The sequence below is a fragment of the Mirounga angustirostris genome, unplaced genomic scaffold (genome assembly GCF_029215605.1).
Source record: "Mirounga angustirostris isolate CCGP_5_RB_7025 unplaced genomic scaffold, mMirAng1.0.hap1 SCAF_9, whole genome shotgun sequence".
NCBI lineage: Eukaryota > Metazoa > Chordata > Mammalia > Carnivora > Phocidae > Mirounga > Mirounga angustirostris.
Window position 1 is genome coordinate 63,703,582 of NW_026991717.1, and position 24,800 is coordinate 63,728,381.

Consider the following 24,800-nt stretch of genomic DNA (forward strand, 5'->3'; position numbering starts at 1 on the left):
ATGATCAGCTTCACAAATTCAAGAAAGAAATGCCAGTAATCCTTACAAAAAAATGTCATTTCACTGATGAAGACACTCCAAGTCAGAGAAGGACAAGTGATTCCCCAAGTTAGGAAGAGGCAGAGTGGGGCTTGACACCGAGGTCTGTTAGCTGAGATAGCTCTTTTCGGGATGCAGAGGTGTCCCTCCACCTGCCCCCTGCTATTTGTTGTGACTGCTTTTAGAAGGAGGAAGGGTATAAATAAGATAATACAGCATTAGTATATGGGTTCAGAATTGTCAGAATTGTCTCATACCCCACCATTTTGATGTGGTTTTATGTCATTTATCTCATTTCTTCTTTCCACCTAAATCACTCTATCCCTATCTTAAAGAATTTCCTTAGGAAACTTGGGAGGGGATTTGTCCAAGATCATCACCTCTGCCTCTAATAACAAGAGGCACAATGTAGACTCAGATCTCCCCATCAGCTCCTGGTTCCACTTCTCTCTCCATTATGTTGGATTGTTCTTCCCCGTGATAAGCGCTCTGGAGCAAATTGTAGAAATTGGCCCCTAAGAGATCCTCTTCCCCGGGTTCATACCCTTTGCAACATGGCTTTGCTGTTCTATCAAGAGGCAGGGCTTCTCTCCCCACCCGCTGACTCCAGTTGGCCTCGGGACTTGCTCACATTTTAAAAATCAAGTGTCTGTCAAATGTATTTGACCATGCCACTTTCTAGCCTGTTTTTTCTTATGGAATGCAGAGTTCCTTAGGCTCTTCTCCAGCACATTCTATTCTAGGTGAGAAGACAAAGCCATGCACGACTTCTCCTTTGGAAGACCTTTTTCATCTTAATTTGTGAATCATTAAGCAGACATTAACTGAATACATTTATTCATTCAACTCACTTATTCATACATATATTTAAAAAACTATAAAATGCCTCCCGTAGTGGCAAGCCCTGAGGGATACGTGATGGTGAACGAGGCATGGTTCTTACCTTGGAGGACCTAACAATCCACTGAAGAGACCAAGGCCACCAGTGGAGATAAAGCAGCTAAAGATGCAGAACCTGAAGCCCAGGAGGCAGACCTTGCCTGGGCCATTGGTCTGGGAGGTGTGAGCAAAGAGATGGGAGTGGTGGGACAACATGTAGGGTGGGAAGAAGACTGGGTCAAAGATGGAATTCCAGGAACCAAACACACTAAGGCCTGGAGAAAGGGAGAAGAGTCCATGAGAGAGAAAGGGAACAGAGAAAGAAGGCAGATGGAAGTGTCCTCACCATTTGAGCCAGTCTGGGCTCTGAGGAACATGTTGAGGCATTGAATTACCTCCCTGGGCAGGGAGAAAGAGGAGGACTGGTGGTGTATTTGTGTGTGTCTGGGGGGGTGGGGGTACGGTGAGGGGGTGACTGGGTGAGGGGGAGGTGGTGGTGAATGAGTAGTTGGGAGGAAACTTTTGTTCACAAAGTATAAACAAATGTGTAAATTGTTTGGGAATATGACTCTAGGAGCGAATGATCTGGTGTTTAAGAGCATGAACCATAAAATCAGACAGATCTGGGTTGAATCCTGATTCAGCTACACAACCAATTTTCCTTTGAGCCCTACCCTACTCTACCCTTCCTTAATTAGCAAGTTTAGTTTTTAAAAAGATTTATTTATTCATTTGAGAGAGAGAGAGAGAGAGAGCGAGCACATGAGAGCTGGGGAGAGGGGTAGAGGGAGAGACTCTTTAAGCAGATTCTGTGCTGAGCCTGGAACCCAACATGTGGCTGGACCCCAGGGCCTTGAGATCACGACCTGAGCTGAAAACAAGAGTCAGCTGCCCAAATGACTGAGCCACCCAGGCGCCCCACCCCCTAATTAGTAAGTTTAAAGAGCAACTTCAGTAGGGCTCCTGGGTGGCTCAGTCGGTTGCATCTAGCTCTTGATTTTGGCTCAGGTCATGATCTCAGGGTAATGAGATCAAGCCCTCAGTGTGGACCTTGCTTCGGATTCTCTCTCTCCCTCTCCCTCTGCCTCTCCCCTGCTCACACTCTCTGTCTCTCTCAAAAAAAAAAAAAAAAAAGGAAAAAGAAAAAAGAAAAACTTCACTGAATAAAATTATGGTGACCTGCATATAAAACCTGGCACCAAATTTAGCCTTTTGGGAACACGTGTATATGAAGATATGTATTACCATCTGCACCAGAAGCCCATGCAGCCGCTGACAACTCTGACAGGAGTGGCTCTGAAGGTGGGTGAGGATTCACATTTCAAGAGGTCCTTGGAGTTGCTGCTGAATGAACTTTGTAAATCTTAATTTGGTCTCGTGGTTTTCAGTAAGATAAGAGCATTTCTCTCCTACTTCCATTTCAGCGTTTGTTGAGTGCTGCATCCTTGGCAATGTCTTAGGTATGCTGCGAACGTTGTTGTTTTGGTCTTCTTCAGAGCAACCCTGTGTGGTTGTCACTGATCCCTGGTGCTGCCCCAGTGAGGGGACTGAAGGTCAGAGAGGTTCAATGACATGTCTGAGGCATCTGGGTCATAGATTGTGAATCTGAATTTGATCCCAGGTCTGACACCAAATCTGTTCTACTTACTATCACCAGCTGTTCTTCTATTTAATTTTTCTATAGTTAGGGGTAAAATAATGTGCTGTGAATGGATGAAAGAGCAATCAGAAAGAGTGAGCTATTCATACCCACAGCGGAAACACTTTTTTCTCTCAGAACCCGGCCACCCCGTAAAGAAGTCTAGGCCATCTTGCCAGAGAGAGAAAGAGAAAGGGGCACCCCAGCTAAGGGCCAGCACCAGGGGCCCAGACACATGAGCGAGACCATTGTAGATCCTCCAGCTGAGCGGCATCAGCTAATAGCACGTGGGGCACGGAGGAGTCAAACCAGCTGAGCCTTGCCCAAACTGCCGACCCCTGTGCAAAGACATGTGATCAAATGGTTGTTATTGTAAGCATGCTGGGGTAGTTTGTGACGCAGCAATAGACAACAGATACGCGCGGGCTTTGGTACTATGAGACTGCAGAGCGACTAAGATATAAGATCTTCCTTTAGAACCTATCAATTTATGTTCCCATCTGCTAATTTTGTTCATATTAATATGCAAGGAATTATTGATCCTAGGAGAGGCCAGGTGAACGTGGAAATTGAGGTACACTGGGGGAAGATGTTAATCTCTTTTCTTGGACTACTCTCCTAACCCTCTTTCTAATCCATTTACCCAGTCCCCAGCCATGACCTTAACACCACTTGTCCTGGGCCCCATCCAACTGAAGTAATTTCTTATGACTGGTTGGACTCAGCAGACATGCAGAAAAATAACGTGATGTGGGCACTAATCTCTGGAAGTTTTGTTGGGTATCTTCAGGGTCAGGTGAGGAGAAAGCCCAGGCCTGAGGTGAGGGAGAGGGTCATATCAAAGCCACTTCTTCCCACGAACGCGCTGTGTGTGCTGAGACAGGTCCGGTCACCACGCCGAGCACTGGGTCCCTCATTTGGATTAGACCTGCTCATTTATAAGTGCAAGGCATGGGCTCTGGAAGACCCAGCCCACCTTGCTGTAAAGCCTTGCAGTTCTGAAAAACTCCAACAGCATTTTAAGACAGGATTTCTCCGGTGAGCTGGGCCCCATGGGTCTGGGCAGCTCCCTGGTGGCAGCATCTGGGAGAAAGGAAACCATGTCCTAAGTGATGAGGGGCAGCTTTCAGGCGGGATATTTGGGAAATGTCCATTTGGAAGCAAATGGAAGTGCCTCAAAAATGTAGCTGGGAAATTGCTGCTTCCAGCCCGGAGTGCAGCCCTACAGACTGAGCTGGAATGTGCTCGTCTTCCCCTGCCAGTTGCCCGGCCACATAGGAGGCCCCTTGTTTTCTTCCCTGAAAGAAAGTTCCTGGACACAGGAGCCACTGGTTTATTTCAGAATATCATCATTTCCCAGCTATTTTGGTCCTTGGGCTGTTTATCCAACGGTGGTGGGTTGTTGATGCTTCCCACGTGGCCCCAGATGTCTTCCCACTTGGGGCCCCGGGGCTGCGGCCTCCCCCAGGCTTGTCCTTGGCACAAGCTGGGAATGGAAATAGGAGACCCCCCAAGGCCTTCTCAGCACAATCCCTCTTTTTTTTTTTTTAAGATTTTATTTATTTATTTGAGAGAGAGAGAGTGAGAGAGCACAAGAGGGGGGAGCAGGAGAGGGAGAAGCAGACTCCCCACTGAGCAGGGAGCCCGATGCGGGACTCGATCCCAGGGCTCCAGGATCATGACCTGAGCCAAAGGCAGTCGCCCAACCAACTGAGCCACCCAGGCGCCCTTTTTTTTTTTAAAGATTTTTTTTATTTATTTATTTGAGAGAGAGAGAGAGAGCACATGAGAGGGGGGAGGGTCAGAGGGAGAAGCAGACGCCCTGCCGAGCAGAGAGCCCGATGCGGGACTCGATCCCGGGACTCCAGGATCATGACCTGAGCCGAAGGCAGTCGCCTAACCGACTGAGCCTCCCAGGCGCCCCAGAACAATCCCTCTTTCAGTTTTGTCACACACACCGTCACCTCCTTGAGGGGTTACAAGCTGGACAATGCTGACAGCATCAGAATGCATCTTATTTTTAAAAGGACCATATTAGATATTAGCACACCCAATATGGTCCTCACACAATTGTGGACATTTCCCTTTGTGTCTAGTTGCAAGGTGAGTCACCGTCCTGCTCTGTGCTCTGGAACGGCAGTGTAAAGCTACCTTTCCTCACCCTCCTGCGTTATCTATAGCGGCTCACGGTGGGAAGGAGGGAGTCAGACAGCAGACTGCATTTTAGCCCATCTTTTTTTTTTTTTTTTGCTGGGTTACTGGCCAAATTTAATTATGATATAGCTTCCTAACTTTTAAAAAAAAATTTTTAAATTTTATTTTATTATGTTAGTCATCATACATCATTAGTTTTTGATGTAGTGTTCCATGATTCATTGTTTGCATATAACACCCAGTGCTCCATTCATTAGGTGCCCTCAATACCCATCACCAGGCTAACCCATCCCCCCACCCCCCTCCCCTCTAGAAGTTTGTTTGTCAGTTTGTTTCTCAGAGTCCATAGTCTCTCATGGTTCCTCTCCCCCTCCGATTCCCCCCTTCATTTTTTCCCTTCCTACTATCTTCTTTTTTTTTTCTTAACATATAATGTATTATTTGTTTCAGAGGTACAGATCTGTGATTCAACAGTCTTGCACAATTCACAGCACTCACAATAGCACATACCCTCCCCAGTGTCTATCACCCAGCCATCCCATCCCTCCCACCCCAACCCCCACTCCAGCAACCCTCAGTTTCCTGAGATTAAGGATTCCTCATATCAGTGAGGTCATATGATACATGTCTTTCTCTGATTGACTTATTTCACTCAGCATAACACCCTCCAGTTCCATCCACGTCATTGCAAATGGCAAGATCTCATCCTTTTGATGGTTGCATAATATTCCATTGTATATATATACCACCCATCTTCTTTATCCATTCATCTGTCGATGTAGTCCTCAGATTCTAACATGAGTTCCTGACTCCAGAGTGAATGACTTGGTTCAACATAAGTTCTTTTCCTATTTCCTGAGAAAATTCCCCAGAAGTCCTGAGCCAATCACTTTCTTATCTCTGTTTCTCTTTAAAATTGGCATGGTATTTGTCCTCATAACACCAAGGATCCTTGAGAAACCTTGGAGGAGAAGAGTTGCAACTCTGTTCATGAGCCTGAGTGAAAATAAAACCTTCTAGGCTGAGGTACCAGGCCTTACCTGGCTTACCATGTCTTCCTTTGCTTTTCCCACTTGTAATGTGTCTAAGCCTTCTGGGTCTCTTCTGGTGACCACCACATCTAGCTAAAAATGGAGTTTTGAGCTTCTGAGATGGACTTTTGAGTAAGAGCCTCTCGCTATGATTTTGGAGTCTTTGTATCTCCTGCCCTCTTTTCATCTGGTCTCAAGTGAGATTGTTAGAGCTACTGGTTTGTCTTTTCCATCAGGTGGGAGATCTCTGGCTCATCTGCTGCAGAGTGGGGCCTGCTGGATGGGACTGCAGAGACCCTATTTGGAGGAGGCTAGTCTTTGGGGTCCCCTGATGGTGCTTCGGGGGAGGCCATGTTCCCTGCTTTTGCCTGGGAGGGAGTCTAATTAAAAGGATACCTGGAAAAAGCAAAGGATATTGGTTCAATCCAATCTTTTGATGAAAGAGATTGATTTTCTTTTTTCCACAAAGAAATTGAGTTTATTTGGGAGAAACAAGAGTGAGAGGTTTATTTTCTCCCTAGGGAGACATTTGGAAGGGTCTGTGTTTTTCTGGAGAGGAAGGGGGAGTCTTGACTTATTGCAGGGCTAAAGTCATTAAAATACTTTTTACCCTGTAATCTGAAATTTGAAAATGTGCTGAGTTTGTCTTTTGATGGCACCAAGAGGGGCAGGATTGTCCCTCCTCCTGTGCAGCCTGGCTCCAGGCCGGTGTGTGAGGACCGCTTCTGATGGTGCTGCAGCCCACCACTGGCTTTCAGGGCACTGACGTGGAGCAGACAAGAGGCCTAGCCTCAAATTCCTGCTTTCTCACCTACTGATTGTGTGATTCCAGGAGAATGATTTCCTGTCTTTGCCTGGTGGCTTCCTCACGTGTATAACAGCTGATGATGACAATGCCCGCCTTTGAAAGTTGGGGGCAATTAGTGAGAAGACAGAGATCATGGGTGTTCAACCAGTATTAGTTCCCTTTGCTGGGGTTTCTCTTCGAGTTTATCTGCAGTTTGTCTTTTTTTTCTTAAGATTTTTACTCACTTGAGAGAGAGAAAATTCACGTGCACATGAGCCAGGGGGAGGGGCAGAAGCAGACTCCCTGCTGAACAGGGAGCCGGATGCGGAATCGATCCCAGGACCCTGGGATGATGACCTGAGGCGAAGGCAGATGCTTAACCAACTGAGCCACCCAGGCGCGCCCCTATCAGAGGTTTGTCGTGAAGAATAGGCTTTGTTGTAGGGCTTTGTGAACTATGTCTTCAAATTAAAGTATAAAGTGTGGATGACTTTATGTTATCAAGAAAAAAATGTTGGATGTAGCCATCAAGCATGAAGCAAAGAGCACAGGTTTTTTTTTAAATATACATATTTAAGATATATTTATTTTAGAGGGAGAGTGAGCAAGCAAAAAATGCAAGGGGGGCAGGGGCAGAGGAGAGAGAGTCTTAAGCAGACTCTGTGCTGAGTGTGAAGCCAGATGTGGGGCTTGATCTCACAACCCTGAGATCACCACCTGAGCTGAAGCCAAGAGTCGAATGGTAAAAAGCACAAAGTTTAATCACACAGATTCCTGCCCATATTTTGGCCCTACTACTCACAGCTCCTCAATACAGAGTAACTATTATTTCTCTAAAAAAACTCCCTTTGCCACTGTAGAAAATTACTTTGCTAGTAGTTAAGTATTAGGAATAGGCAAAAACAGTACCCGGGTTTTCCATGGCTCCATCTACTCATTACTATCTTGCGTGTTTGCTCATTCCTTTAACAAAGGCACAGGTATCTATTACACATATCATTGATGACGATATTTTGTTTTTTTCAAAAGGTGGTTTCGAGTGCTTACTATGTGCCATGCACTATGTTAAGGATTTTATACTGATTTACACCATTTACTGAGGGTTCACCATCTGCTGGGAGTGATATCTGATGACTTACAAACATAGGCTCTGACCTTCAGAAGAGTATTTATGATCTCGGTCGTCTGCTAAGCACTGTGTAGACACTGTGTGCAGCTCTTTCCACAGTTCTGGTGATCCTGGACCACCCCCACCCCCTGCCTCCATTTCTAACTGGCTTTGGCCATATTGGAGTACTTTACAACTCTTGAAATAGACCATGCTTCTCTGACCTTGGAACTTGCGCTGACCTTTTTTGACCTTGCACTTGCTGTTCCATCTGCCCATGTGTTTGCCCAGTTGCCTTCTTCATACCGCGCAGACCTCCGCCCTATGTCCCTTTCCAGTGAGCCTGCTCTGACTTCCAGTCCCATAGCTGCCACTTTTACAGCCAGTCTCTGTCCCATCTTCTGGTGTTAAGCAATATTTGTATTGTTGTTGTTGTGTTTAAAGCAGATTTCATTTATGCAAAGAAAAGATTTTTCAAAGAGGACCTACTTTTGGTTTGCTGTCCCTAATAAGTAAAACTGAGAATATCCTTAAAAATATTCTACAAAAATATGACAAATTCCAATCAGTTCCAGAGATTATCTTAAAGACTGTAATTTTGATTCAGTTCCTGTTGGAGTTACAGTGTTATCAAACAAATACAACTGAATGGTTTTCTTAGAACACTAACTGGATAGTTCATCTTTCCCAAATTTGGTCAGTCAGTAGTTGGCAAATTATCGCCCCAGCCACCTCAGTCTCTTTATCTGCACAATGAGAGAGTTGTGTTGATTGATCACCATGCGCCCTTCTGGCACAATCTCCTAAAGATGCAGATGGCTACATTTATTGATTTTGACTATGTGTCAGATACGGTAAGTGCTGTCCATATATTATCTGATTTCGTTCTTCCAGGACTTTTAAAAGGGATCTAGTATCATTTAGTCTCTTTAGATTAGAAAAATGACACTCGGATAAAACAGACCTTGCCCACTAAGGTCACACAACTAACAACCATCAGATTCAAGTATTAAGCTCCTAACTGTGTTGGCACATTGCCTGTCCCAGGGCCTCTGGGGCTTCAGAGCAGGAGGTTAGATTACTTTCCGAAGAGAGCTCTCTAAGAAGGAGTCATGAGATTGTTTGTAGCTCCTATTAGAACTAGAAGCTGAGCAAAGCAAAGGCCCACATCAACCTGAAGCTTACATCTGTTCTTCCAAAGTCCCACGAGGCCTTTCTTACGGATTTGGATCACACTGTGCCTAGAAACTGGATTTAGTACTTTTCACAGTAACTTTGTAGAACTGAAATGAATTGTCTTAAATAAGGTCTGTACTGTTCTTTTAGAATCTTGATTTTCAAATCTTCTTCCTGACCATACTTGCTTTGTTTTCCTCTTGGTCTAATTCAAATAACTCAGGCATCTCCCTGCAACATGTTAACCATGCACTATACAGCTCTGTGTGTTGGGGGGGGGGTGTAGAACCCATATATTTATCGAGTTATATGGATTTAATTATATAATGCAGACATAGTTCAAATGTTTTTTTGGGAGAATTTGTCCTAATCTCTAAAATGAGATCAAAGTGCACGCACACACAAATGCACACACACCCCCACATATTTTGGCTTTGTTCCTCGGTCTCTAAAGCTTCCTCTGTTGATTGGCCTCGTCTAGTGTCTTCCAGGAAAGGATTTTTTCTTAAAGACAAGAAATATGTCTTTGATTCCACATCTGTTCACTTCAACTACTGCTGTCTGTGAAGGAGAGGTTAGTTCCTACTTGCTGACCTTGTGATGAAAAGGATCTCAGAATTCACCTTCTCTACTGTGACCCACACTAGCCTGATCAAGAGAGTCACCTGCATATTCTTGGGCCTGAATTGGAACTTTGGAGTCTGAATCTTTAGGGAAGGTGCCTGGTAATCTATTTTTAACATGCCAAGCAATTTTTAAAATCATTTTTGTCATACTAAACCTGTTTAGTATCCCAAACAGGGTTGGGAAACTGATCCCCTTCATGATTACAAAGGGTGTACAAGTCTCATTTATAGCCACACCAATGATTTTGGGCTTCAGCTCTTTGGTTTTAAGAAATAGATACAGTCATTTTAATCCATGGAAAGGAGGATTTATAGGACAGATTATAGGGGGATTAGAGGGACATAGAGTGTCCTTTTGAGACTCCAAGAGTAAGGAGTGAAGTACAGCCAGCCTCATGGAATGGAGGCTCTGTGGTCTCTCATTTGTGATGTTCTTGCTTTTCTCTGTATATCATGTTCCTCTCTCTACCAGCCCAGTTTCCCATGGTTTCAGCTTGTCCATGATCTATAATGGCCCCTTGGCCACAAGTCCGCTCACCCTCAGCTCTTTCCCTAGAGCCCACTGATTCTGTGTTTCAGTTTCCCACTTCATATTTCAAAGAGATCACTCATAGGCTCAGCTCAGAGTTTTACAGATAACATTTGTAGAAAAACCTCATGATTGTAATGTTGGATCATTGAGGAAATGTTTGAAACCAGTTTGCACTATGGCTTACTCACTGATAGACAATGACTCCTTGGGGTTGTGGAAGTAGACGTACACACATGACTAAAGAGCAGCAAATAATGAGAAAATGTGAGAAAAAAAAATTTTTTTTTTTAAAGATTTTATTTATTTATTTGACAGAGAGAGACACAGCGAGAGAGGGAACACAAGCAGGGGGAGTGGGAGAGGGAAAAGCAGGCTTCCTGCCGAGCAGGGAGCCCGATGCGGGGCTCGATCCCAGGATCCTAGGATCATGACCGAGCTGAAGGCAGACGCTTAACGACTGAGCCACCCAGGCGCCCCGAGAAAAAAATTTTTTTTAAAGATTTTATTTATTTATTTGAGAGAGGGTGAGAGATAGTGAGAGAGAGCGCTGGGGGATTTTTCTCTCCCTCTTCCCTGCTCTCTTGCTGTTCTCCTTCCCCCTTCTCCTCTGACGACTCCTGTTTTTTCTGCCTAAGACTGGAATTCGCCATTTCTGGCATCTTTTATTTATTTATTTTTATTTTTAATTTTTTTCAAGATTTTATTTGACAGACAGCGAGGAGGGAACACAAGCAGGGGGCAGGGAGAAGGAGAAGGAGAAGCAGACTCCCTGCTGAGCAGGGAGCCTGACATGGGGCTTGATCCCAGGACCCTGGGACCATGACCTGAGCGATCCCAGGACCCTGGGACCATGACCTGAGCGATCCCAGGACCCTGGGACCATGACCTGAGCCGAAGGCAGACGCTTAACTGACTGAACCACCCAGGTGCCCCAAATGTGAGAAAACTTTGAATAGCATCAAGATTTTGTATAGTCAGAATTCCCAGAGTTTTCACTCCCTTCTAACTTTAGCTTGGATCTAAATAGCCCTTCCAGAATGTACTTGGTAGCTCTGAGGAAGGATTAGAAATACAGAGGCTGTTGTTGAAGTGAACTGGCTTTTTGTCATGTTCCGTTTCATTTAGAGTGGATCAGTGGCTTTTCATTTCTTTGAGACCAAGTTTGAAATTAAGAGTCAACCCTGTTTATCTTTTTTGGTTCCCATTTCCCGGTCCAGGTGAGTTGTTGTCCCAAAGAAGAACACAGTGTGACCTGACTCCTTCTGAATCACCCAGCTTCTTTCTTGGGACTTGAATGCACATAATAGGGCCATCTGTTGGCTCTCATTGAGCAAAAGTTTGCATCAAAATAAAATTCCCTTCTGTCTGATCTCAGATTTACTGCTGTTTTGGGAAATGTCACAGAAGCAAAAGCGATGTTATTTCACTAAAAATAGTTGTCAGAAACTAAGAGTCATGTCAAAAACTTCTGGAGATTTTGGCTCCAAAAGCCCACATGATATCTGGTGACAAGTTCATTGGAGGTCCAAATGATAAAAATGTTTAGAGAAATGAAACGACGCTATATAATTGAGCTCACATATTAATTATCCATTGCTTTTCTGCTCTTTTGCCCATGCTCATGATTCTGGGCAGGAAAGACTTGAAAAGGAGGCCAATCTCAAGAGTCAGATTTTCTTCTAGCTGAAAATGTTGATGGATGTTGAGAATAGAGCTTGCTGGTATGAATTTTCAGATTGAGGATGAGGCTTGAAATTATATAGATCTGTTTTTAAATGTAAACTTTTGAGTTTGGATGTTGTTTCATCCACTCTGGTATACCTGTGAGGCTTCCTTCCTGCTTATTGTGAGGGCTACAGAAGAAATACAAGAAAAAGCTGTGTGTCCCTGTCAAGACTATTAGTGTTCAGAGGGCAAAAGCTATCACGCACAAAACAAAAAAGCCTAAGTTAAGTACTGAACTCCTAATACTCATACCATAGATATTTAAAGGAAAATTCTGTAATGGATAAATCTTTGAAACAGGTTTGTTTTACCAGGTTTCATGGGGGGAGGTGATAAGACTCTAAATAAGTTTTATATTCTGTCATTTATATTACCAATTTTTGGCAATCCATTCCCAATCAATTATAACTTTATAATACTTATATTGTTTTTCAAAAATTACTTAAAAATTATTTGCCAAGGTGTTTTTTTTTTTTTTTAACAGAATAAAGTATGAGAAAAGTATCAAGCATTTTCTCAGGAGGTTGGCTAATTGTTCCAACAGTAGATATAAGGCCCATTAAGTAGAATGTAAGACCTGTGACTTCAGTTCTGCTGTTTCTAGGGTCCAGCATAGTGCGTATTACACAGTAGGTACTAGGTGAATACTTGATTAAGTGAATCGTGGCATGGATGATGGCTGTGATTTGGTGAGATGGAGGACAGGCTCAATAAAGGCATTAAGGTGGGAACCAGCTTGATGAGAATAGAGGTCGAGGGTAAGGAGGGTCATTGGAAATAACATTGGTACAGAGAGGGAAAGGTCAGGCTATAGAAAGTTATAAAAGAGTGTATGTTTTTTAAGACAGGCAAGAGCAAACCACCAAATTTTATGAATAGGAAAGTGATCATTGCTTTAAAAAAATCTTGCAAGTCATACAAAAGTGATTTGGAAGGAGCAGAGAGGCCAGTCACTTTGTTAGCTAATGAGGCATAAACCTACGTGATGAAAGCTGAGAAAGACTGTAACCCAATCTAAAGGATAAGTGCTAGGACCCAGTGACAGGATAGGAATAAAGGGCAAAGAATGGGACTAGTATTGAAGAGAATGGGACGGTTAGGAAGGTGAGCCAGTTTGGGTGGGTGGGCTGCTTGGGAAAGTAGGGTGCCTGCATCAGTTCATGCTTGAAGCAGTGGTAGGACAACCGTCTGAAATGGTTGGGTTTATACAAGCTACGAAGGGTTAGACATCAGGGTTGGGTTTAGAGATCCAAGAACCATTAACATGGAGGGGACAGATCAAGTCATGTAAGATCAGAGAGGAAATGAGCAGAAGGCAAGGATCCTGGCGGGCTAGAATGAGGGCAATAGTGGTCAACCGGGATGAAATTCACCTAATGACCCCCTTGAGAGTAGGGGGCATTTTCTATTCATTTTTGCATTCCTGCCATGAAGCACCATGGCTAGCTCACAGTAGGAGTGCTCAATAACTCCTTGCTAAAAGAATGCAATTCCTGCCATGCTATATGAATTCATGGCAATCCAAGAAACTCAGGAGAGTGCACATCTCTAATATGATGATATTAGAGCAGGGAACAAAATTTTCCTTTTAGCACTTAGGACCATTGACTTCTACTTCTCTGTATGCCACTTTTTCTTGTCATGTGAAGAAGAATAAGGGAGATGTTAGTGCATCTTTGATTTGTAGAATTTTTTTTTTTTTTTTTTTTGTGAAAGGAACAAGTTAAGCACCAGAGTTCCTTTTTTAACAAAACAAACTCAACCGCAAACTTCTAAAATATTTATATTGTGTGGGACCTAAAGACACTTAGTCCTGTCCTAGACAGTTTATAATCAAAGCCAGTTCTGACCTTGTTCCTTGGGCTGTGGCATTCTGTGTTTTGTTGGCTGGCATCTTCCCTCATGGGGCAACAATATTGCCTTAAACCAGTCTTCTAATTCATAGTCCTCAAGAGTGGCCATTCCAAATGCACGGGTGTGAGGACAGCCCAAGGCTCTATAATATCACATCTCCAGCAGACCATGACTATCCCTACATTCAAACTATACTGATTTTTTAAAACCATGAGATTTTTTTTTTTTTTAACAATTTGGAATTTCTGCAAACACTCACTTTATTAACTCTATACATCCTGTCAAGTAGATCTTGGCAATGTCTTTGCTTGTGGAATTCCTAAAGTCCAGAAGACCTGCCAGAGTATTTCTTTTGCTTTTTCCTTCTTCCAAACCAGGCTTTGAGGGGAGCTTGTGAGTGTGGGTTTTGTATGGCAGCCATCTTGGTGGATGTGAAGGTTTAAATGGCACCTTTCTTTGCAGGTAGGTTGGCAGACAGAATACTGCTGGCAGAATGGACGACTTCAAGCTCTAAATTGAGGGCAGGAAACCCCATTTTGAATTGCTTATTTATTCTTCCCTGAAGGGTTGGTATCTCAATGTTCTACTCAGTACCCAGTGAGTTGTAGGATTTTATTTGCTGCTTCTTGAAGAGTTTTTTTTTTTTTATACAAAGTTGAAATTAAGAAGTTTATTTTTTCTTTTTGTCCTCTACTTTTTTTTTTTTTTCGTTGACAGAGAGTAGACGGATGGTCCAAGGCTTGGGCTTGGCGTTTCTCCTTTGGGCCAGCTTGTCCTATCTGTCCTTGTATTTATATTGCCATGACACCCTGGCTTCTGTCTCTCAAACACGTGATACTTTCAGTTCAGACTTGGCCGCTGGCCCCTGCAGGGCTCAAATGCTCAGAGGGAGTTGAAATGGAAATGTTTCTTTGGGCCAGGCTTCTCCCTGGACATTAGACACTACTCTCTTTTTCTCCTTTCCCTTGTCTTTGGCCAAACAGGCAGCATGCGCTTCATCAGAGGACTAGAATAATTACATGGAACATAGTTGTGGTAGTCCTAAATTGCGGGATGCTTACATGATACATAGTACCCCATGAGTTGGATGCATCTAAGAAGCCAAGCTTCCGGGCGCCTGGGTGGCTCAGTTGGTTAAGCGACTGCCTTCGGCTCAGGTCATGATCCTGGAGTCCCTGGATCGAGTCCCGCATCGGGCTCCCAGCTTGGCAGGGAGGCTGCTTCTCCCTCTCCCGCTCCCCCCTCTTGTGCTCTCTCTCTCTCACTCTCTCTCAAATAAATAAATAAAAAAAATCTTTAAAAAAAAAAAAAAGAAGCCAAGCTTCCTTGGTAAATTCTACTTTGGAGGAGGGAGTGTGAGGATGATAGTAGAAGTTACTTATACATTGTCATTCATTCATTGAATGCACACTTACTGAGTACCCACCACTGGGCAGCCACTAAGAATTCTGAATTAAAGCATGATTCCACTGGTAGTACAGCATAGCAAAGACACCTTAAGATTTGGAACCAGAAGACCTGGCTTGAGTCTTGGCTCTGCCACCTACTGACTTAGGAAAATAAGCAAAAGGCAATACATAGGTGCACAGAAGGAAGGGCTGGCTCATTTGACCTTGGATAGTTGGAGAAAGCATCAGAGGGGTGAGTAACATTTGAGCTGTTTATCAAAGAATCATTGGGAGTTTGTCAGGTGGACGAAGTGAGGTGTGGGGATAGCTCTTAGGTAAGTTAAATAGTGAAAGGAAAAATCACATATAATGAAAATGTGCAATATCTTAAGGAGACTGTGAGCTGTCTGGGGAGGCCAGAACACACAGGGCATGGAGAGAAACTTTTTTTTTTTGATTGAAGTATAATTGACATACATTATCCTATTAGTTTCAGGTGTACGTCATAGTGATTCAGTATTTTTATACATAATGAAATGATTCCCACAGTAAGTCTAGTTACCCTCTGTCACCAAAGGAAGTTATTACAATATTATTGACTATATTCTCTAGGCTGTACATTACATCCCCATGGCTTGTTTATTTTACAACTGAAAGTTTTTTTTTTTTTTAAAGATTTTATTTATTTATTTGACAGAGAGACACAGTGAGAGAGGGAACACAAGCGGGGGGGTGGGAGAGGGAGAAGCAGGCCTCCCACAGAGGAGGGAGCCCGATGCGGGGCTCGATCCCAGCACCCTGGGATCATGACCCAAGCCGAAGGCAGACTCTTAACGACTGAGCCACCCAGGTGTTTGTATCTCTTAATCCCCTTCACCCATTTCACTGCCCCCGCCCCCTCAACCAGCCCCATTCTCCCTCCGGTAACCAACAGTTTGTTTCCTATATCTATGAGTCTGTTTCTGTTTGTTGTTTGGTGTTTTAGATTCCACATATAAGTAAAATCATAGAGTATTTCACTTAGCATAATACCCTCTGGGTATATCCATGTTGTTGCAGATGGCAAGATTTCATTCTTTTTTTTTAATGGCTGAGTAATAATCCATATATATGTATACATACCTACATACATACCACATTTTCTTTATCCATTCATCTATCAATGGACTCAGGCTGCTTCCATATCTTGGCTATTATAAATAATGCTACAAAAAACATAGGGGTGTATATATCTCCTAGAATTGGTGTTTTTCTTTGTATAAATATCCAGAAGTGGAATTGCTGGATGGTATGGTACTTCTATTCTTGATTTTTTGAGCAATTTCTATATTGTTTTCTGTAGTGGCTATGCAAATTTACATTCTATGGGGATAAGCTGAGGCTATTGCTGGAAAGATGGACTGATGCTAGCTTGTGAAAGCCCTTGAATGCCTTGCAAAGGACTTTGGGACTTCAGGCTGCTGCCCGGGGTTCTCTAACCTCAGTTTCTAATCAGGTGGGTCAAATGATCATATTTGCATTTTTTATGTTCCTGGCAGTTGCACTGAGGTGACTTGGAGGGAGGACGACTGGTGGCTTTTTCCTAGAACAGATGAGATGAGACATTGTTGTTTTTCATGTCAATTTCAATAAAGCACCATTGATGCTTCTGCTATAAAGCAAGTGTGGTGAGCATGTGTGGGTGAGTGGTGGAAGACTGTCCCAGAGACTCACAACCGGCTGGTTCTCTGGTAATATGTGACGGAGAAGTCCCAGGAGAGCAGGGAGGAGGGGGCCCTGAGGTTCTCTGCTGTCGGATTTCAAAGGCCCCAGTGGTGAAGGCCCAGCCACCTTGGCAAGGACAGCATGCTAGCCTCTTGGGGCGGTCCCTTGAGTCAGATAACAACAGAGCACTCACTTTTCTCCATGTGAGCCTTTGAACCTCTTTGAGGACAAGAGGATTTTCCTCTGCCACAGCCAGAATGTTAGTCCATGTTTATGTACTTTTGTCCTTAGACTCCACGGGGAATCTATTCTTGTCGAAAATCTTCGTTGCACACTTGGCTGGAAGCCACTGTTGTTACATTTGTTGGACACTTGCTGGACACAGCTGGTGCTCTATCGAGCCTACAGAATAAAAATATTGATAACTGTGATGCCGATCAGAGCTAATTGGTAGACAAATGCTATTATTCTGTGTAAAGCTAGAGGAAGGGATCAGTGGCCTGGCTGTTATGATACTTGGGTGAAATGGTATTTGTTGCAGTCATGCAGAGGCTGAATGGTGTCACCAGGATGAGTGAAAAATCCTATTGTGGTGACTAGATGGGAAAAGGAACAAAGTAAATGCAGTCCCCTACAAATTTATGACTTTTTTATTTTATGTGAAGAAAATGCCTAAGTAGCAAAAAATCTGGAAAAGCTGTCAGGAAATATTCCCATCTTAAATTTAAATCTGTGAGGTTATTACTGTTAAGCTAAGTATGTGCAAGCTATAATGAAGCAATCAAGGAGGGAGTTAGCATTTAGACTTCAGAATGTGGCAGGAGTGAGGGAGGCTTTTTTTTATTTTTTAAAGATTTTATTTATTTGACAGAGACAGCGAGAGAGCACAAGCAGGGGGAGCAGCAGAGGGAGAGGGAGAAGCAGGCTCCCTGCTGAGCAGGAAGCCTGATGTGGGGCTCCATCCCAGGACCCTGGGATCATGACCTGAGCCGAAGGCAGACGCTTAACCAACTGAGCCACCCAGGTGCCTCAAGGGAGGCTTTATTGACGAGGTGACATTGTATGTATAATGTGAGGTAAGAGTGCAAAGTCATTGCATGTGGATATCCAGTTTAAATGATACCCAATTGGTGAATTCTCACATTTAAAAATGTATGTGTATGTGTTACATACACACAATTCTGAAATAATGTACACAAAATCTGATAAACTCTCAATAGTGGGTTAATGAATTAAAAATTTCTTCTCTACCTGTTTTTTCACAAATGTGTGTTTATTATGTGATAAGGAAAACCAGGTTTTTATTTTTTTTAAAGATTTATTTATTTAGAGAGAGAACGCATGCACAAGTGCATGCAGGGGGAGGGGCAGAGGGCGAGGGAGAGAATCTCAAGCAGACACCCCTCTGAGTGAGGATCCTGACATGGAGCTCTATCCCATGACCCATGAGATCATGACCTGAGCCAAAACCAAGAGTTGGACGCTTGACTGAGCCACCTAGGTGTACCTCAAAACCAGATGTTTTTTTCACGTGAGAAGAAGCAGTAAGAAAGTCTTGCATTAATGTCCTTGCTTTAGTGTGCACATGAGTTTGAGTGCCATATAGTCCTGAGTGGTAAGGAAAAGGCTTTGATATATGCAAAGTATTTGAAGGGCAGAAGGGGTACAGGAACAGACTGCCCACGCATGCCCTCTGTTTGGAATAACAGGTCTTATCAAGAACCTGAGAGAAGGGCTTGGTTTTTTCCCTCCTGACAGATGCAGGAGTGGTCTCTGAGCAGAGGACATTTACTTTAGGGTGGGATTCCAGAGCTCCTCATCTCCCCATCCAGTGGGCAGTACCACGCCAGCTCCACCACGGGGATCTCACTGGACCCACCCAGGAGGAAGAGCTGTTTAAATGCAGACATGTCCCAAACATTTCTATCATTGGCATAGAATTAAGCTGATTATCTAAGCCCGCCCCCTCTTTTTATAAAATGGGAAACCAGTGCTCATAATGACTGAATAGTTAGCCTCAAGCCTTGCAGCTGGCTCACAGCAGAGCTGAGATTAGAATCCAGATCTTCTGATTCTCTGGGCAGTGACTGCCCCCACCCCCCCTGCCGACTCCACCCACATTCTGTCTCCTTGTGTTCACATCTACTGTCTTACAGATCCTTAGCACAGCCAAGTAGTATACCTAAGAGTGGAAAAGGAGCCCAGAGGCTAAGGCTGTGTTCTGGAAAGCCCCTAAGAACAAACATTTCTATGACTGCATAGTTGAAATGATAAGAGACACAGCGAACTTCCTCTTCATAGAACTTTTTTTTTTTCTAAAGATTTTATTTATTTATCTGACAGAGAGAGGCACAGCGAGAGAGGGAACACAAGCAGGGGAGTGGGAGAGGGAGAAGCAGGCTTCCTGCCGAGCAGGGAGCCTGAGGTGGGGCTAGATCCCAGGACCCTGAGATCATGACCTGAGCTGAAGGCAGACGCTTAGCGACTGAGCCACCCAGGTGCCCTATAACTTTTTTTTTTTTTGACTCTTGTTATTTCCCTTTAAAAGACTTATTACTGCCATGGAATCATAAATCATCATAAGCCAGTTATAAACAACCATTAATAGATGGAAAGAGCTTGCTTAATAGGAATTCTGTGGAAAAAAGTTCAGGAGAATTCATTACATTTTCCCATTGTCAGTTGGCATTGAAAGTTAGCTAGTAAACTGTTGTTCCTTTCCTGGGATACAGATATAGACTAAGTGGTATTGTCTTGAAATCCCACTGTACTTGGCACTTTAAGCCCATATCCAGACTATCGCACATAGTCATGGGCATCATTTAAGATAGTGACAACTTAGAGAGCACCCAGAGTGTTGCCAACCAAGATGCTGACACATTCCAGACTCTGCACTGAGCAGTGGGTGCTTGGTGGGAATGCAATGCCATGTGTCTTTTATTCTCCATCCTAATTGTGAGAGATTACAATTCTGAGGTCATGGACTAAGCAGAGATTTCTCAGACAAGCTCAGAACCGCCAGACCTTAGAGTCAGGATAAAGTGGGAAACATTACAGTTTGGGCTAATGAGAATAGCAGTAGACCACTAGGATGAAAAGATCTTGAAGTCTTATTTACCTGGTTGTTTATGTGGATTTCTTCTGTTCCTGGCTCACAGGTTAATCCCTGCATGTCCAGTTTATCTTTTTTTTTTTCAAAAAAGGTGGAAAAATACAATTGAATCTAATAAAGCATATTCTGAAAATACTGTATTTGGCCTGTCAAATCATTATTTTACCTTATTAAATACATTCTAGCTTTTATACTCTAGGAGGATTTCTGATCAGTGCCTGGCCACTCTGTAAGCCCTTATCAAACACATAAAGCACACCTAAGAAAACTTGGTCAATCAAAACTCACTAGGTGAAAGCAGGAGAGATAGATCTATGTGCAGGGGAAGGTGTTACAGCTTCTTCAAACTTCTCTCAGGGTTTACCAGGCTCATCAGGCTCCAAAGAGACACGGACTTCAAGGACAGTTGTCCATTCTTGAATTAAATAAATTGTGTGGATAATGTTCAATGTTTGTTAGACTTTCAACTTTGTCACTTAGTTGACTAGCAGCAGTATGAGAATTGGGAAGGAAATGAAGCTTCCAAGGTATACAAAGTCTAGCAGGTATGAATTTCAACTTGTATATCAAAAAATATCCCATTGGTTGAGTGGAAAAATGTATAAATACTACTTCCAAACCATATTGAGCTTGTAATTACAAACTGTCACAATAATCATAGTAAGCTTTTATTAAGGATGGTGCTATGTGGAATTAAATATGGACTGAGTTAATCAAGAGGATCCCTACCCTCAGGGTTATGTCAGCTCTTAGCTTATAGATTGTTAGGCACAAATGCTCATTATCTTATTGACACACCCTGTGAACAGCTGTATTGTGATTACAGAGCTTAGTGAAACATATTTTGATCATAGGCAAGAAACGAAACTTGTGAAATAGTGTCTGCTCATGAAAAAAAAAAAAAAAACCCTCCAAAGTTTATTGGTAACAGAGTAAGAGGATCCTGGTTATTCAGGGCTTGGGAAACCATGGAAACATAGGCTTGGAACTTTATTATCACATGGGCTTCTTGATTAGATGGGGATGCAAATAAAGTGGGCGATGGGAAGAAGGCAAAAATCAAATGACTAATAGAGCTAATGATATGTCTCACTGTGATAATGTAAAAGAACTACCAGTTCCACCAGTTTATTTTTGGAGAATGGATAGAAGTTTAGAATCTATTTATGGGGCTCCGTTATTACCCAGGAGAGAAGGATTTTCTTTGCAGCAAGACCAACATAAATGGATTTAGTGAGTCACAATTTTTCTTGTGAAGGCTGGTTTTAGAACCTCCCCATAGGGACCTCTGCCCATGCTGCTTAACTGTTGTGAGGAAATACAACTTCTTGGGGTCTCTGTTACTGTCCCTTTCCCCAGCCACCAGGACTTTGGGTAGAAAAAGCTATTATGACAACAATGATGATTGATGATCATAATAAGCATGGCCAGCATTCCATAGTATCTTAGGTGGTTCCCCCGCAACCAGACATTGAGATTGGAAAGGGCACAAAGGGTGTTAGGAAGAATAGGGGAGACATAAAACCTGGCCTCTCTCAATGATTTTAGAATATAAGTGGGAAGTTTCTGGAGCTCACCTTGATGGTGAGGTATAAAGGTTAATCACACTGGCTTGGAGAGTGATCTCGCTGAGTATATCACCTCTCTAAGATGGTTCTTCTGTAATAGGGGGATAATGCCTTGTGCTTCATGGGTTTGTGGTGTGGATGGAGGGAGATTAAATGAACTGTCCTTGCTCAGATGATTACCCAGCTAATGCTCCCAATTCTTTTTGGTCTCTGCTGTTATATCACTTCCTCAGAAGAGCTTTCCTTTCAATTCTGTGTAATATACACCCTACCCTTCTGCCCATGCCTCCCTAGAACCTCACTCTGCTTTTGCTTTCTTTACAGTAATTATCATTACTCAAAACATACGTCTATGTTGGTTTTCTTTCTTTCTTTTTTTTTTTTTTACTGTGTCTCTCTCCCTCACTAGAACATATGTTTTATGTGGTGGGACTTTTTAGGCTTGCTCTATCTTTGGGGAGTGATAGCACATAGGAGGTATACTTAATAAATGTGTTGCATGAATAAATGAATGGATGAATGAGATAAAATGTAAAATGCTTTGCACAGTGGCTGGCATGTAATGAGTACTTGAAGGAGTGAAATTTTTGCTACCAATTATATGTGGATTGGCACTGGGTAGAAAGCTCTTGTCTGAAAAGAGTGGTCTCATTCTACTCCTGGTGAGGCCAGACAGAATGTGGAGGGCCCATGTGTGTAGCATCACCTAGAGAACATTATCAGGCCTTTGGAGGTATAGGGTCCAGCCAGCAGGATCTAGTGGAAATTCCTGAACTCCCTACACATGGAAACCCAGCCGAGTTTGAAGGTCACAATGGGCTACTCTGAATGCTCATTTGGGAGGCAATCACAGCCAAGGCAACACTGGCCTGCTGCATGGTACACATCATCTGCTCCCACTTTTCCTTCAGTTATGGGGAGAGGGAATGGATTTTTGCCTTGATGCTTCCCTTCTGGCCTAAACTTGTAAAATGGATATTTATTTATTTTAAAGTGCTGCATACAAGGTAAATTCATAGATAGCAATTTATCAACTTGAACCTCTATATAGTGTTCCCTGGTCTCCATACTTACGATAATCTCAAGAAATCTTCAGGGTGCTGATTTATATCCAGGGGACAGTCCAGCTTCTTCCACTTTGTTCCTGCAGGATGCAATTCAGATGTTCCTTCTGTGTTAGTCATGGTCCTTGAGAAGCAGACACCAAGATAGTGTTAAATGTTGTAGGGATTTTCTTGAAGGAAATGCTTATGTGAAAGGACCTAGAGAGGGAGCAGGACAAGGTTGGGTTAGCAGTCAGATCACAATGTAGGCCTGACTCAGTGAAGGGGATGAGGAGAGAAGTGTAGGAGGGAGCAGGTCAGACTGCCAGGCAGCCTAAGGAAGCCTCCGCAAAGCCCCTGGGAAGTCTTTGTGCCTGAGTCAGCCAACAAAGAAGTCCTGTGTCTCCCAGGATGGAGTCCTCCCACCACAACCTATCATCCACAGCAAGCAGCTCTTGGAAAGTAGTGTCATTGTGCAAATAGCAGTGGACTTAAAAGTGCCATAGTTAGGGCCCTGGTTCAGTCCCACTCCCTGTAGAAGGAGGTGTACAGGGCACATTGTCATGGCTTCTATACTCCAGGAAGCTAGATGATGCCATAACCATCCCCTAAAGCTGGTAGCTCTGTGATGCAGTACCAGGCTACCAAGTGGGAAAGATGGCATTAGGCCTCTCCCTCAGGAAGATACAAACTAAATAGGTTAACACACACATGATAATGGAGGGGATAAATTTCCTTCTTCCAGCAGCTGTCCCAGACACAGTGGTTCTCTGACATTCCCTGACCCAGGAATGTACCACTCACAAGTTGGTCTGTGTCCTCTTAGATTCCCCGAAATCCATCTTTCCTAGGATGTAACTTGTGCTCAGTAGGGCTGGGCCAGTACAAATTTTCACAGTTACAGCCTCAAAGAACCAGAACCACTACTTCAAGAGGTCAATCATGGTGTGTAGACCTACCTACTTACTTAATCTCTTTCCACCATGATGTTTTCTATTAAAGGAACTGGTATCTCCTTCTTGTCCTGGTCCTTGGTTGGGATCACCCAAGTCCATCCTGATCACTCTCCTCTAGGGAGAATCTCAAGGCGTTGGGCTTGCAGTCCCCGTACTCTCAGAAGGTCATTTGGGTTCCTTATGAAAATTTCCTCATTCTCTTCCTAGCACTTTAACATTCCTATATCAATAACTTACTTCTGGGGGAAAATTAGGAACACATGGTTCACTATCGCTCCATTCTACTTGCTAGCTGAAAATGAGAGCAGTTGAAATAACATCTCAGACAAATATTTTCCATAATCTGTAGAGAGTAATCAATACTTGGAAGGAAAGTTACTTGGCGACAGTGTTAACATTCCATTTTCTGAAGCATTCTTGCGTCCTTGACTTCATGGTCTCATACCTTTTCATCATTTCTCAACCACTGGTTACTGTGACTTCTCACAACCAAGAGGTCCTCTTTGTGCAGATTTGTGTAGCTGGTTTCTGCTGAGTTTCTTTTCTTCTCCTAGAGTTTTGGTATAATGGGATCAGGTCTAGTGAAGTGAGTCGAGTAAATGGCTGATTTTGTTCCCTGGAGCCCTGTCCTTCTGTGGAACATTCACCACGTGATTTGTCCTTGGGAAGATGCAGCTGTTAGCAGGCAGCCTGTATGCCCCAAAGCAAATGAGAAGAATCCTTCCTGTGAGCTTGAGAGCACATGCTGGGCGGGTGGGGGTGCTTTGTTTTTCACCCTTTTAGAGCTTGTTGCTTCCAAATAAGTGGCTGTAAATGGAGATGAAGGGATAAGACTTTGTGACTAATTCCTCTGGGGAGCCTAAATTTCCCCACTCCTGACCCTAGTGTGTCGCCTCCCCAGTCTTCCCACTGCAAGGCTCATAGCAGCTTTATGACAAGGTGGGTGTTTTTGATCTAGTTCAGGATGGGGACCAATCCAATCCTCCCCAGCTCTGCTGTTCTTTCCATGACGGGGCTGACGCTCAGCCAGTGGAATCCCAGTGAGCTCAGGGAACAGGCGGTGTGTGTCAGGTTGATTCAGCTGAGGAAGTCATGGCCTTGGTTTCGCCTTATAAGTCTGTGGTTCCGGTCTTAGCTTGAAAACCCAAAGCTCTGAGCATTCCCAGATGACATCTGTAGTTTTTCCAGCACACATTTGGCCTCCTTGCTTGCTTGTAGTGCTTTGATTGTGCAATCACACTTTGGCACATTCTTTGTCCTGTGAAATCTGTACATTTTTAGCTCAGACATCTCAGAAATCATCGTTGAAGCATTTTTATCAGGGTAGCTTATCGTAAAACAGAATCACTCTCACCGACATTTCTGGTAACCAGGAGGAGGAGAATGACAACGAGGAGGGGGGAATGTGTAGTGGAAGGAGGGCTGGCCTTGTTATTGGATAGCCAAGGTTCAAGTCCTGCCTGCCTTTTTTGACTTATT

General features: G+C 43.5%; 1 long non-coding RNA gene across 3 annotated transcripts; it reads right to left on the bottom strand.

The window, feature by feature from the left end:
* Window positions 1-10,257: 10,257 nt before the first annotated feature.
* Window positions 10,258-24,380, bottom strand: LOC135361588 (uncharacterized). 3 transcript variants are annotated; one of them, XR_010405063.1, is made up of 4 exons: window positions 23,767-24,380; window positions 22,397-22,584; window positions 16,836-17,044; window positions 10,258-16,520 (listed from the first exon to the last, which is right to left on the bottom strand). It is a non-coding gene; the product is annotated as an uncharacterized LOC135361588 (long non-coding RNA). The 3 variants fall into 3 exon arrangements; XR_010405061.1 differs by having other exon boundaries at window positions 10,258-17,044; XR_010405062.1 differs by lacking the exon at window positions 23,767-24,380 and adding an exon at window positions 23,325-23,669 and having other exon boundaries at window positions 10,258-17,044.
* Between the last annotated feature and the right edge of the window lie 420 nt (window positions 24,381-24,800).